The 12,176-nt window shown below is 35.3% G+C and overlaps 2 non-coding genes across 2 annotated transcripts; both read left to right on the top strand.

The window, feature by feature from the left end:
• The first annotated feature begins 9,184 nt into the window (after positions 1 to 9,184).
• Positions 9,185 to 9,256, top strand: TRNAC-GCA. The gene has a single exon. It is a non-coding gene; the product is annotated as a tRNA-Cys (tRNA).
• Positions 9,257 to 10,908: 1,652 nt separating this feature from the next.
• On the top strand, positions 10,909 to 10,980 carry TRNAQ-UUG. Its single transcript has one exon. It is a non-coding gene; the product is annotated as a tRNA-Gln (tRNA).
• Positions 10,981 to 12,176: the final 1,196 nt, after the last annotated feature.

Below are 12,176 nucleotides of genomic sequence, written 5' to 3'. Positions count from 1 at the left end.
TATAGTGGATCTATTATTTTTAGTTGCGTGTGTGTATATGTTTTCCGCACCTCAATATATGAAATTTATCCACATATTTTTTTGCTTTAGAACCTACAATTATTGTCATTTTAACTTCACATGGTCTATCACACAGTTGAAGCAGCATTGTCACGGGAGCCCATTCATTGATAACTATTTTTTTTTTTGTTTTATTTCAAAATTATGTGTTTTATCCTTTAAAAAAAAAAAAAAAAAAAAAAAAAAAACATTTGAATTTTAAGCAAAATTTCACTCCAAACTAAGTTTTTGAAAATTATTTTTATTTATTTATTTTTTCTTTATTTTAGTTTTCCAAACATAGATTGATCTCGAGTGGCTAGTTTTCAAAACTATTTATTTGCTACAATTGAACAATATTTATATTGTAAAATGGGATTAACTTCCTTTAAGTTTATGTAGTTTCTTTTTATTACTATGTTTACTTCTATCTCATGTTACTCCATTTATATTTACTTCGTTTTATACAAAAGTTCACCGTAATTAATAAATTTATGTGCTTAATACATTCCCTACAAAAATAAACTTGTTTGTATGAGGATAAATTACAATGAATACTAAGAAAAGAAATCCCAAAAAATAAGTAGAAGGTTGAGAATTTCACTCAACCACGATTCTACCACAAGAATGGCATGAAACTTGCATAGATGATGCTCGGATTTTGAAGGGGAACTTCTCAACTTGAGAGATCAATTTCATTCATCACAAATCTGATTTTTACCTAATAATTTGTGGGTATTTACAGTCTCCCACAAAATAAGTTGGTGGCCGGGATTTAATCTCGATCCCCTTAAATCTCCAAAAAAAAAAAAAACAAAGTCAATTTGACAATTCTACCATTACAAACTTTATGAAATTAAAAATAAATAAATAAATAAAGTGAGGTGGGAATCACTCCTTGCGAAAATGTATCCAAACCCAGTTATCGGGTTGAAAAATGATTTCATTCCGTCCTTTGTTAATTCTTGAAGCAACATTGAAATTTTGTGTGACTATTTAATCTAAATTTAGTGATTATTTCTTTTTATAATTTCAGAATTTTCATTTTCAATGTTATAGTCTTTACCAGAATTTTTATTTTTAATGTTAGTGGGGATAGATCTGAAAGTCACGTGTAATATTGAAGATTCGAAGGTCACGTGTTGGTTCTGTTAGATGAACACCACTCTCCACAATGGTATGATATTGTCCACTTTGAGCATAAGCTCTCATGGCTTTGCTTTGGGCTTCCCCAAAAGGCCTCATACTATTCCTCACTTATAAACCCATGATCACACCCTAAATTAGTCGATGTGGGACTTCCATCATCCAACACCTCCCCTTTTATTTTTAATGTTAGTGGGGATAGATCTGAAAGTCACGTGTAATATTGAAGATTCGAAGGTCACGTGTTGGTTCTGTTAGATGAACACCACTCTCCACAATGGTATGATATTGTCCACTTTGAGCATAAACTCTCATGGCTTTGCTTTGGGCTTCCCCAAAAGGCCTCATACCAATGGAGTTAGTATTCCTCACTTATAAACCCATGATCACACCCTAAATTAGTCGATGTGAGACTTCCATCATCCAACACCTCCCCTCGAACAAAGTGCGCCTCTCCTTAATCGAGGCTCGACTCCTTTGGAGTCTTAGTCATTTTTTACGGCCTTCGAGGAGGGGCTTAGCTCCTTTTCTTTAAGAGTTCTTTGTTCGATATTTGAGGATTTGAGGATTTACCAATCTATTGGCACGACTAAGTTTAGGGCATGGCTCTGATACCATGTTAGACGAACACGACTCTCCACAATGGTATGATATTGTCCACTTTGAGCATAAGCTCTCATGGCTTTGCTTTGGGCTTCCCCAAAAGGCCTCATACCAATAGAGTTAGTATTCCTCACTTATAAACCCATGATCACACCCTAAATTAGTTGATGTGGGACTTCCATCATCCAACACCTCCCCTCGAACAAAGTGCGCCTCCCCTTAATCGAGGCTCGACTCCTTTGGAGTCTTAGTCATTTTTTACTGCCTTCAAGGAGGGGCTTGGCTCCTTTTCTTTAAGAGTTCTTTGTTCGATATTTGAGGATTTGAGGATTTACCAATCTATTGGCACGACTAAGTTTAGGGCATGGCTCTGATACCATGTTAGACGAACACGACTCTCCACAATGGTATGATATTGTCCACTTTGAGCATAAGCTCTCATGGCTTTGCTTTGGGCTTCCCCAAAAGGCCTCATACCAATGGAGTTAGTATTCCTCACTTATAAACCCATGATCACACCCTAAATTAGTTGATGTGGGACTTCCATCATCCAACACCTCCCCTCGAACAAAGTGCGCCTCCCCTTAATCGAGGCTCGACTCCTTTGGAGTCTTAGTCATTTTTTACGGCCTTCAAGGAGGGGCTTAGCTCCTTTTCTTTAAGAGGTCTTTGTTCGATATTTGAGGATTTGAGGATTTACCAATCTATTGGCACGACTAAGTTTAGGGCATGGCTCTGATACCATGTTAGATGAACACCACTCTCCACAATGGTATGATATTGTCCACTTTGAGCATAAGCTCTCATGGCTTTGCTTTGGGCTTCCACTCTCCACAATGGTATGATATTGTCCACTTTGAGCATAAGCTCTCATGGCTTTGCTTTGGGCTTCCCCAAAAGGCCTCCTACCAATGGAGTTAGTATTCCTCACTTATAAACCCATGATCACACCCTAAATTAGTCGATGTGGGACTTCCATCATCCAACAGGTTCGACCTTCACCACACCTGATTCAAGTAGTATAACTTATTATCTTATCTAAATTTAGAGATGATTTCTTTTTAAAATTTCAATGAATTAGGGTAAAGAATTTTACTGATGAATTTTCATTTTAATGTTAGCGTGGATAGCTGAATTAGGAGTGAGTGTGGGTCTGTGGATCTAAAGATCTAAATTTAGAGATGATTTCTTTTTAAAATTTCAATGAATTAGCGTAGATAATTTTAGGGATGAATTTTCATTTTAATGTTAGGGTGGATAGCTGAGTTAGGAGTGAGAGTGGGTCTGTAGATCTATAGATAGCGTGGATTCCTAATTCTTTATTTGACTATAAATGCTCTATAAGAATTCTTTATTTGATTATAAATACTCCATAAGACATTTAATAAAATGACTCATTTTATTGCCTGGAACAAAAAAATTGATGTTTCTTTAGAATTGTCAATACATTCTACTTTCAATGTTGCTAAATTGAGTCCTTTTAATGTAGGTGATGATTTTTCTGATTCGAGGACGAATCCTGAAGAGGGGGATGATGATAAGAATCACGGTGTACATTCTACTTTCAATGTTGCTGAGTTGAGTCCTTTTGATGTAGGTGATGATTTTTCTGATTCGAGGACGAATCCTTTTGAAGAGGGGGATGATGATAAAAATCACGGTGTTCCAACTGGACCTATTACACAACCCAAGGCCAAGAAGATTCAACAACATTCATACTTCATCTACAAAATTGGATAGGCTAGGTTCAACCATCAATTCATGTGTAACAAGCTGATTCGTTTGAGTCAAGACCATTTGGAGATTCAAAAGTAAATATTTGCACGGTTGAAGTAGTGGATGAAGTTGCAAGCATCATTTCATGAGTGGTTAGAAAACTTTATTTATTATTTTAATTTCATAAAGTTTGTAATGCTCAAATTGACTTCGTCTTGTGTGGAGATTTAAAGGGATCAAGATTAAATCACCACCACTAACTTCTTTTGTTGGAAGATTATAACTACCCAAAAATTATTATGTAAAAGAATATTTGTGATCAATGAAATTGATATCTCAAGTTGAGATGATCCCCTTATAAAAATCTGAGCATATCTTTGTCATTTCTAAGTTTCATGAAATTCTTGTGGTGGATTGCATCTGAGTCATTCAATCAAGCCTTGATCAAGTTTGATTGTGAAGTGACTCAGTTTAGAAAAAGGTTCCAAATCTTGTTTCTCAATCTTGGATCTCATCATCTAATTCTAGTTTTATCTCTTGGTTGATCCAAATTTTGTATAAGAAGGTGTTAATTTCTTTAATACAAGGGTTCTTGCTTCTACAAAAGCTTGGCTCGTTGGGCTGAAGATTACAGTTGGGCTATCCCCATGACTTGCTCTGATGCAGTCGTTCTTCTAACATCGATGACACGTCCAGTTGTCGAGATTGGTAATGTGAGTTTGTAACCCATCCATTGAGGTTCTTGGAATGATTCTATAGCTTATCATTACCATGTTCGGAGTTGGATCATGGGTCTTGGGCGAAGGAATCCTTGATTTACCGCCGTTCGAGTTGAAGGAAGTGTCATAAGGCTAATTTTTTTTTCAATTTTATCGATTTTTTTTAGTGATTTTATTTGATTTTATTTCAATTTTGTCAAACTCACTCAGGTGCTCATCTCAATCATTTAAGCCTTGTTGGCGTTCAATAAGAGAGACCTTGGAAATAACCTGTAACTATTCAACTAGATTATCACATTAACAATTTGAATCAAATAAAGTGACATTAACCATTTGAATCACCTCAACCCCACTCGTTGAACTTGACCAAATGTCTATAACATAACACTAACAAAGGTACAAAGTAACACTAACAAAGGTACAAAGTTCATAAAAGTCTTTTTAATCTAAAATACCATTGAACTTGACCATTATAGTGCCTCTCAAACATAGGTAAAGTTTAAATTCGGGTCTCCTTGTCAAACTCACTCGAGTGCTCATCTCAACCATGATGGCGTTCAATAAGAGAGACCTCGAAAATAGCCAGATTATCGCATTAACCATTTAAATCATCTCAACCCCACTTGTTGAAATTGAAACAAATATCTATAACATAACAGTAACATACTTGTTGAAATTGATCGTGTGGCTTTTTCTTCAAAAGGGTCAACATCAAACGTCAGGTCTTTGATTGGCAACCCATCTAGAGGAGCGTCGATTCCGTCGATTCCATCGATTCCATCAACAGTCTTCCTATGAGTTTATGGTGCATGACCCATTTTTTATACCATTCACCTTCGAGCTCACCATAGTTTTGCATCATCCATGAGAGCGCCACCATAGTTTTGCATCGTCCATGAGATGCATTGCGACCAACGTAACTCTTAGGTCCTATGAGCAAGTTCCAGTAACCTTCAAGTATTGTTCTAGGTCAAAAATAAAGCTTTTTCATTCCTTAGCATCTCGGTTTCCATTTAAGGGGTTGTGTTCTTGGATTTTAAGTTTATTAAGCCCACATGAACTTGGCTTGAGGTGTGGTTCTCTACAGCCCAACTTGTCAAACTCACTCGGGTGCTCATCTCAACCATGACGTTGTTCAACAAGAGAGACCTCGAAAATGACTTAATTATCGCATTAACTGTAAAATAAAATGAAATAAGAAAATAATATTCCATTTGTTGGGAATGGAACCCAAGTCTCCTAAGTGAAAGCCAAATATCCTAACCACTGGACAACAATAAATTTTTGATGTGAATGTGCTGAAGTCTTTTGTCAGATCGCTGAAGAGTTTTAGCATGATCTTTTGCTTAATGTCTAACTCTTCGACAAGTCCTTCCCTATGTGTGTTAGAGTTCTCAGAGTTACCCCGACGATTCGAGCTGTTCGATTGTGTGGCTCTTTCTTCAAAAGAGTCAATATCAAATGTTAGATCTTTGATTGGCAACCCATCCAGGGGAGCGTCGATTGCATCGATTCCATCAACGATCTTCCCATGAGTTTATGGTGCATGACCCATTTTTTATACCATTCACCTTCGAGCACTACCATAGTTTTGCATCGTCCATGGGATGCATGCGGCTAACGTAACTCTCAGGTCGTATGAGAAAGTTCCTATAGCCCTCAACTCTCAGGTCGTATGATAGATTTCTTAGAGCTACCGTGACATTTCGAGGTGTTCGATCGTGTGGCTTTTTCTTCTAAAGAGTCAACATCAAACGTTAGGTCTTTAATTGGCAACCCATCAAGGGGAGCGTCGATTGCATCGATTCCATCAACGATCTTCCCATGAATTTATGGTGCATGACCCATTTTTTATATCATCCACCTTCGAGCGCCACCGTCCATGAGATGCATTGTGGCCAACGTAAATCTTAGGTCCTATGAGCAAGTTCCTGTAACCTTCAAGTATTGTTCTATGTCAAAAATAAAGTTTTTTAATTCCTTGCATCCCAGTTCCCATTTAAGGGTTTGTGTTTTTGGATTTTCAGTTTGTAAAGCCCAACATGAGCTTGGCTTAGGGTGTGGTTCTCTACGACCCTCCTTGTCAAACTCACTCTGGTGCTCATCTTAGTCATCTCAGCCATGATGGCGTTCAACAAAAGAGACCTTGAAAATGATCGGATTATCACATTAACCATTTGAATGACCTCAACGTCACTTGTTGAAATTGAACCAAATATCTATGACACAACACTATTAAAGGTTCAAAGTTCATAAAAGTCTTTTTAATCTAGGATACTATTGAACTTGATTTTTATAGTGCCTCTCAAACCAAGTTCATAAAAGTCTTTTGAATTTAAGATACTATTAAACTCATCCATTAAAGTGCTTCTCAAACCTAGGTAAAGTTTAAATATAATTGGTGACAAAAGATGAAACTATAAAATAAAACAAATAAGAAAATAAAATTTCATTGTCGAGAATCAAACTCGGGTCTCCCTGATGAAAGCCAGATCTTCTGTGTAATGTCTAACTCTTCATCACGTTTTTTTATGTGTGTGATAGAGTTCTCAGAGCTACCGCCACGTTTCTTGTTGTTCGATCCTGTGGCTCTTTCTTCAAAAGAGTCAACATCAAACATTAGGTCTTTGATTTGAAACCCATCCAAAGGAGTGTCGATTGCTTCAGTTCCATCAATGGTTTTCCCATGATTTTTTGGTGCATGACTAGTTTTTTATACAATTAACCTTCAAGCGTCACCATAGTTTTGCATCATCCATGAGATGCATTGTGGGCCAATGTAACTCTCAGGTCCTCTAAGCAAGTTCCTATTATCTTGAACTATAATATCAAAACATATTAACGTATTTGATATGTTAAATATTAAAATAATTGATGTGTGTCATAAACATTAAATAAAAAAATATATTTGAAATTTGAATGAGATTCATATTAATAAAACATATATTATGATATTCTACGACATTTTAATATTATTTAAATAAGATATTATATCTTAATGTATTATGTGTTCAAATATATAATTTGACAAAAATTATCACAAGTTCACCGTAAATAGAACCCTAGGGTTAAGTAAAAAAGCATCAAACCCTAAATACCAACATTTTAGGTGATATTTTGCAGAGGAAGCTGATAAGGTCTTCAAAGAGCATGTGGTCATGTCTGACATTTTAGGTTAACAACATGGTGAAAAGAAACCAGAAATTCTGATACCCGTAATTAACTACAAACCTTTAAATAAGGTTTTAGAATAAATAAGATATCCAATCCAAAACAAAAATGATTTGATAAAAAGAATTTAGAGTCAAATATAAAATTTGACATGAAATTGGGATTTCGGAAAATTCTAATTTCCTAAAAAGACAAATATAAAATAGCATTTATGTCCAATTTAGAAAATATGAGAGGAACTTCATGCCATTTAGGCTAAAAAACGCTCCATCCGAATTTCAGAAGATTATGAATGATATTTTCAATCCTTTCAACAAATTTCGATAGTTTATATTGATGATGTGTTGATATTTGCTAAAACCATTAAGATCAACACTTTAGACATCTACATACATTCATTAATGTAATCAAAAGAAATCAGCTAGTTGTGTACATTCAGTTGTGTCCGTTTTCTTGGATTTTAAATTTATTTGAGCCTTATTAAAACCCATCCAATGGTCTTTGTCTCAAACTTTGGTGATGCCGTATCCTAACAAAGCCAACTTCAAAAAAATTTTAGGTTCTCTCAATTATGTGTCTTATATCCTTCAAGATATCAGACACATTTACAAATGTCTTGATGAGTGTCTTCAAAATAATACAAAGTCTTGATTTGTAAGGGATATCTCTACAACCCAGAAAAATCAAATCATTAGTCAAATAAACTCTCTACTTAAGTCTTATAGATCCAAGGGCAGATCTCATAATAAAACGTGATGCATCAAATATCCGATGTGGAGGTATCTAAAATTGTCAAAGAGGACAGAGAATCAATTATCATATTTCATTCAAAAGCCTCCAATAATACCATACAAATTAAAAATAGTAAAAAAAAAAAAAAAAAATATTCTTTCCATGGTACCCTGTGTACAAACATTTTTAAAGAAAATTTAATTAACAAAACTATTAAAATTTATTCGAGAGTCAAATTTAGTTTTAGAAAAAGAAGGGAATAATCTAGTTTCAAAAAAAAAAAAAAATTTTGCTAGATAGAAGTAAATTTTGTTGTGGTTTGATTTTAAAATTATACCTATAAAAGAAGTTGAAAACACCTTGGGAGATTACCTATGGGAGAATTTCTAACAAAGTCTCTCTTCTCTCCTCTGTCTTCTCAAACTCATACTAATCCAACCAAACATTTGTATGGACTCAAAAGTTCAATTACATATAAAAAAAAGTTCAAAACACCTTGTGAAAGTCTGTAAGGATACTATGACCTATAGCTTTGCAAAATTCAGCGTTGTTGGCACTTATCAAAATCGCTGCCAAAATAAACTTTAACAAGGGGTTCTATGGTGTAGTGGTTAGCACTTTCGACTTTGAATCTAACGACCTGTGTTTAATCTCCGATAGGTAATCCACCAATTTATACAAAATTGGTCTACAGCCGATTCGGTAGGGTCACTTTTGGACCGATAATCTGTAGAAGGGGTCACTAAGGTTGAGATCATACAAAATGGGTCCATAGCTCAATGTTATAGCATTTGATTGCTGATCAAGATTCTCGAATTCGGACTTAGTTGGGCCCTTCTATCTTGGATAGAAATTTGTTACACTTTTTGGACTGACACTATGTCTAAGGGGTCACTAAGGTTAAAATCCTACAAAATGGATCCATGGCTCAATGGTGGAGAATTTGACCGGTCACCCGTTTGAACTTGGTTGGGCCATTTTTTTTTGGACAGACACTTTTTACACTTTTGGACTGACACTCTCTAGAAGGGGTCACTAAGGTTGAAATCATGTAAAATGGGTCCATAGCTTAGTGGTAGAGCATTTGACTGCAGATTAAGAGATCATCAGTTTGAATCTGATTGGGCCCTTTTATTTTGGACAAAGCCGACCACCAAGTGTCTAAAGGAAAAGAAATAAGAATAATTATCAATTCCAAACCTTATTCCAAAGTCCTCCACCACATAGAACCATGTACTTAGAACCTAAGGGCCACTGTTCTCGAACAAGAATCAAGAAATCATTAAGAAAAGTGTGTGGTATCCAAACACCCACTATGAACATGGTCAAAAACTTACAATTAGGCTACTTAATGAGTCTTGTAACTAAGGACAAACAACACCGACTATTGTTGATATTTTTAATACAATGTAAATGTAAATATATGTGTTCATTATATTTTAATTATTTTTTTATTTCGAGAAAATATTCTACTTTGTTTTGAACCTCTCTTAACTTGCAATCGGTGCTTCGAGAACCCACCGAAAATGGGTCATGACTCTCTTTTTGTTTTCACTTACTCCTAAATCTATAAAATGTCTCCTATTTTTATTCCTAAGTTTGCCGGCGGCATTGTTTGTTGTCGAGCTTGATAATGTGAGTTTGTAACCCATCCGTTAGGGGTCTTGGAATGATTCTCTAGATTATCCCTTCCATGTTAGGAGTTGGGCCATGGGTCATGGGTGAAGGAACAGTTGGTTTACCGCCCCTAAGAGTTAAGTTGAGGCTAGTTTCACATAGTATGATTGCCTTTGAGATTACAATTCTTTTCTATTTTATCTAAAGTTTTTTAAATATGGGATCATTTCCAAATGCATGCTAACCCCCTTATTGTTGAATAAATGACTATTATGATTATAAGTCAACTGAGTTGAGTTAAGTGGAAATAAATTTTGAAGGTGAAATTAAAGTATTAATTTTGATGTCATTTTTACCTTAAGTTTTGGGATATTGTTATTAATGAGATTCAATCTAATGCCATTAGAAAAAGAATGGTCAACATAAGATATTTGAAACAAATAAATATTTTGTCCTCTGTGATATATCAAATCACTCCTTTGAAATTCCTTAATAATAAACCTGAAGTCTTACATCTTTTATAGAGGAAAGTTCCTTAAATAGAAGTCTTATTAGATACTTCTAAGCATTTAGAGATCAACTAGACACAAAGATAAATATTCTAAAAAAAATTAGGGGTTAAACTTTTAGTTAACGTAATTTAAGAAACTTATGATTTTTATATTATCAAGAGTTTAATTGAGCTAGGTCGATTCAATCTAGTGGACCCAAGAATTGAACCGAACAAAACCAACCAGTTAGTAACATGATTTAGTGAAAGCATTTTCACGCAAAGTAGAAGCAATAATGGAGGGTTTGAAATAATATAGTTTTCACCCCTTGTTTCTCGAGTGAATATTGAAATAATATAGTTTTCATGTTAAGTTTTGCACGGAAGAAAGAAAGACTAGGATGTAAAGTATTATTTCAATTTGTTTGTAATATACAACAATATATAAATTAACTATAAGAAATATATAAAATTACATGTTCTCTAAGAGCTTCAATCAACACTGGAGGGTTACTTCTGCAACCACTCTAAAGGTGCTCAAGATCACAACGAGTTAGATAAAACAGCTCTAGAACTTTGAATCCAATAACTTGAGTTTGACTCGTGATAGGATCTCTCTTCTTGTGGAATCTTCATAAAATAGGAAAAACCATTCCAAAATAAATTTTTACAAGGGGTTCTATGGTGTAGTGGTTAGCACTTTGGACTTTGAATCCAACGACCTGGGTTCAACTCCCGGTAGGACCTTTAAGAACGACAACACAAATCATTCTTAAGTTATTCTGAACTTGCTCCGCTTCATGCCTTCCAAGGCTTCATGAACATGACCTTTGCTTGAGGTATTGTTGTTGGTATCATTTGAACCCGACCTTTTTAGGAACTAAACCTTAGAGGTTGTCATGTCATGCATGCATGGATCCTAGCAAGTTGTTAAGCATGATATTTGCATTAACCTAGGTGTTCCTAGGTTTATGCATAACGTCTTCGGTTAAGCTTTTGGAACTTATACCACTTTAGTTATCCTAGGAGGTAAAGTCATATGGAACGTGATGAGTATTTCCTCCCATATCTTGGTTTCGCTAACTAAAGTTTTTCCAATAACTCCCAAACTCCATTATATTATATAACCTCTCGAGATAAGGATTCATACAACATTTCATAAAATAAGATCTACTGAGAAATCCCGAGGAAAGGTCAAATTTTGAGTTGACTTGGACAGTTTAGTTCAATTGGCCGTATCATCGTTTTCTTCCTCTGAATAGGAAGAAGATGCGCATTTTTCGCATCGCCGCTATCTGAAACTCGGCCTATACAGCCACATTTACAGTGTTTCTCTCCATGATTTCTTCATGAAACTTAAAGATGGATGTTACAAGAAACGGCTAGGAATTTATTTGATAACTTTTCGTGGATCGTAGCATAAGATATTCGCTACCAAAGATCATCTAAAATCTAATTTATCGCTGGAGATAAAACAAAGGATTTCTTATTGGGTAGCCGATTCTAGGGGTTTCAAGGCCCTATTTCTTCATCAAACCCCTTCCATATCCTATCTTCAGGATAAAAGAATTGTTTTGGAGGAACGTCTTTGAGTGTAGGACCTTAATTTCCAAAAATCGTTCTCGGTATGCAACTCACTCGAAACGCCAGATTTTCGATCTCGTGGGTAGTTTGTTCTACGACGTCTTAGCTCTCGATTCCTTCATCAAGTTTCGAAACCAATTTCCTTCAATTTGGCACGCGCTCGAGGTTATTTTTCTTCGTGGTCTTCTATGGAAGCATTCCTTGGAGGTGCAGAAACTGATTGGAATCATTCTTGCTCGACGAGTCATCATGTATCCTCGGATTGGATTTTAAAGTTTTTCTTGAAGTTCTTCAATGGCGGATTGAATTGGGGGAATGGTTTCTGAGCACTTTCAGCACTCTATTTCTTCATAGAACTT

The sequence above is a fragment of the Cucurbita moschata genome, unplaced genomic scaffold (genome assembly GCF_002738365.1).
Source record: "Cucurbita moschata cultivar Rifu unplaced genomic scaffold, Cmos_1.0 Cmo_Scf00077, whole genome shotgun sequence".
NCBI lineage: Eukaryota > Viridiplantae > Streptophyta > Magnoliopsida > Cucurbitales > Cucurbitaceae > Cucurbita > Cucurbita moschata.
Note: the sequence above shows the minus strand (reverse complement) of the source record. Positions and strands in the feature narration are given on the sequence as shown.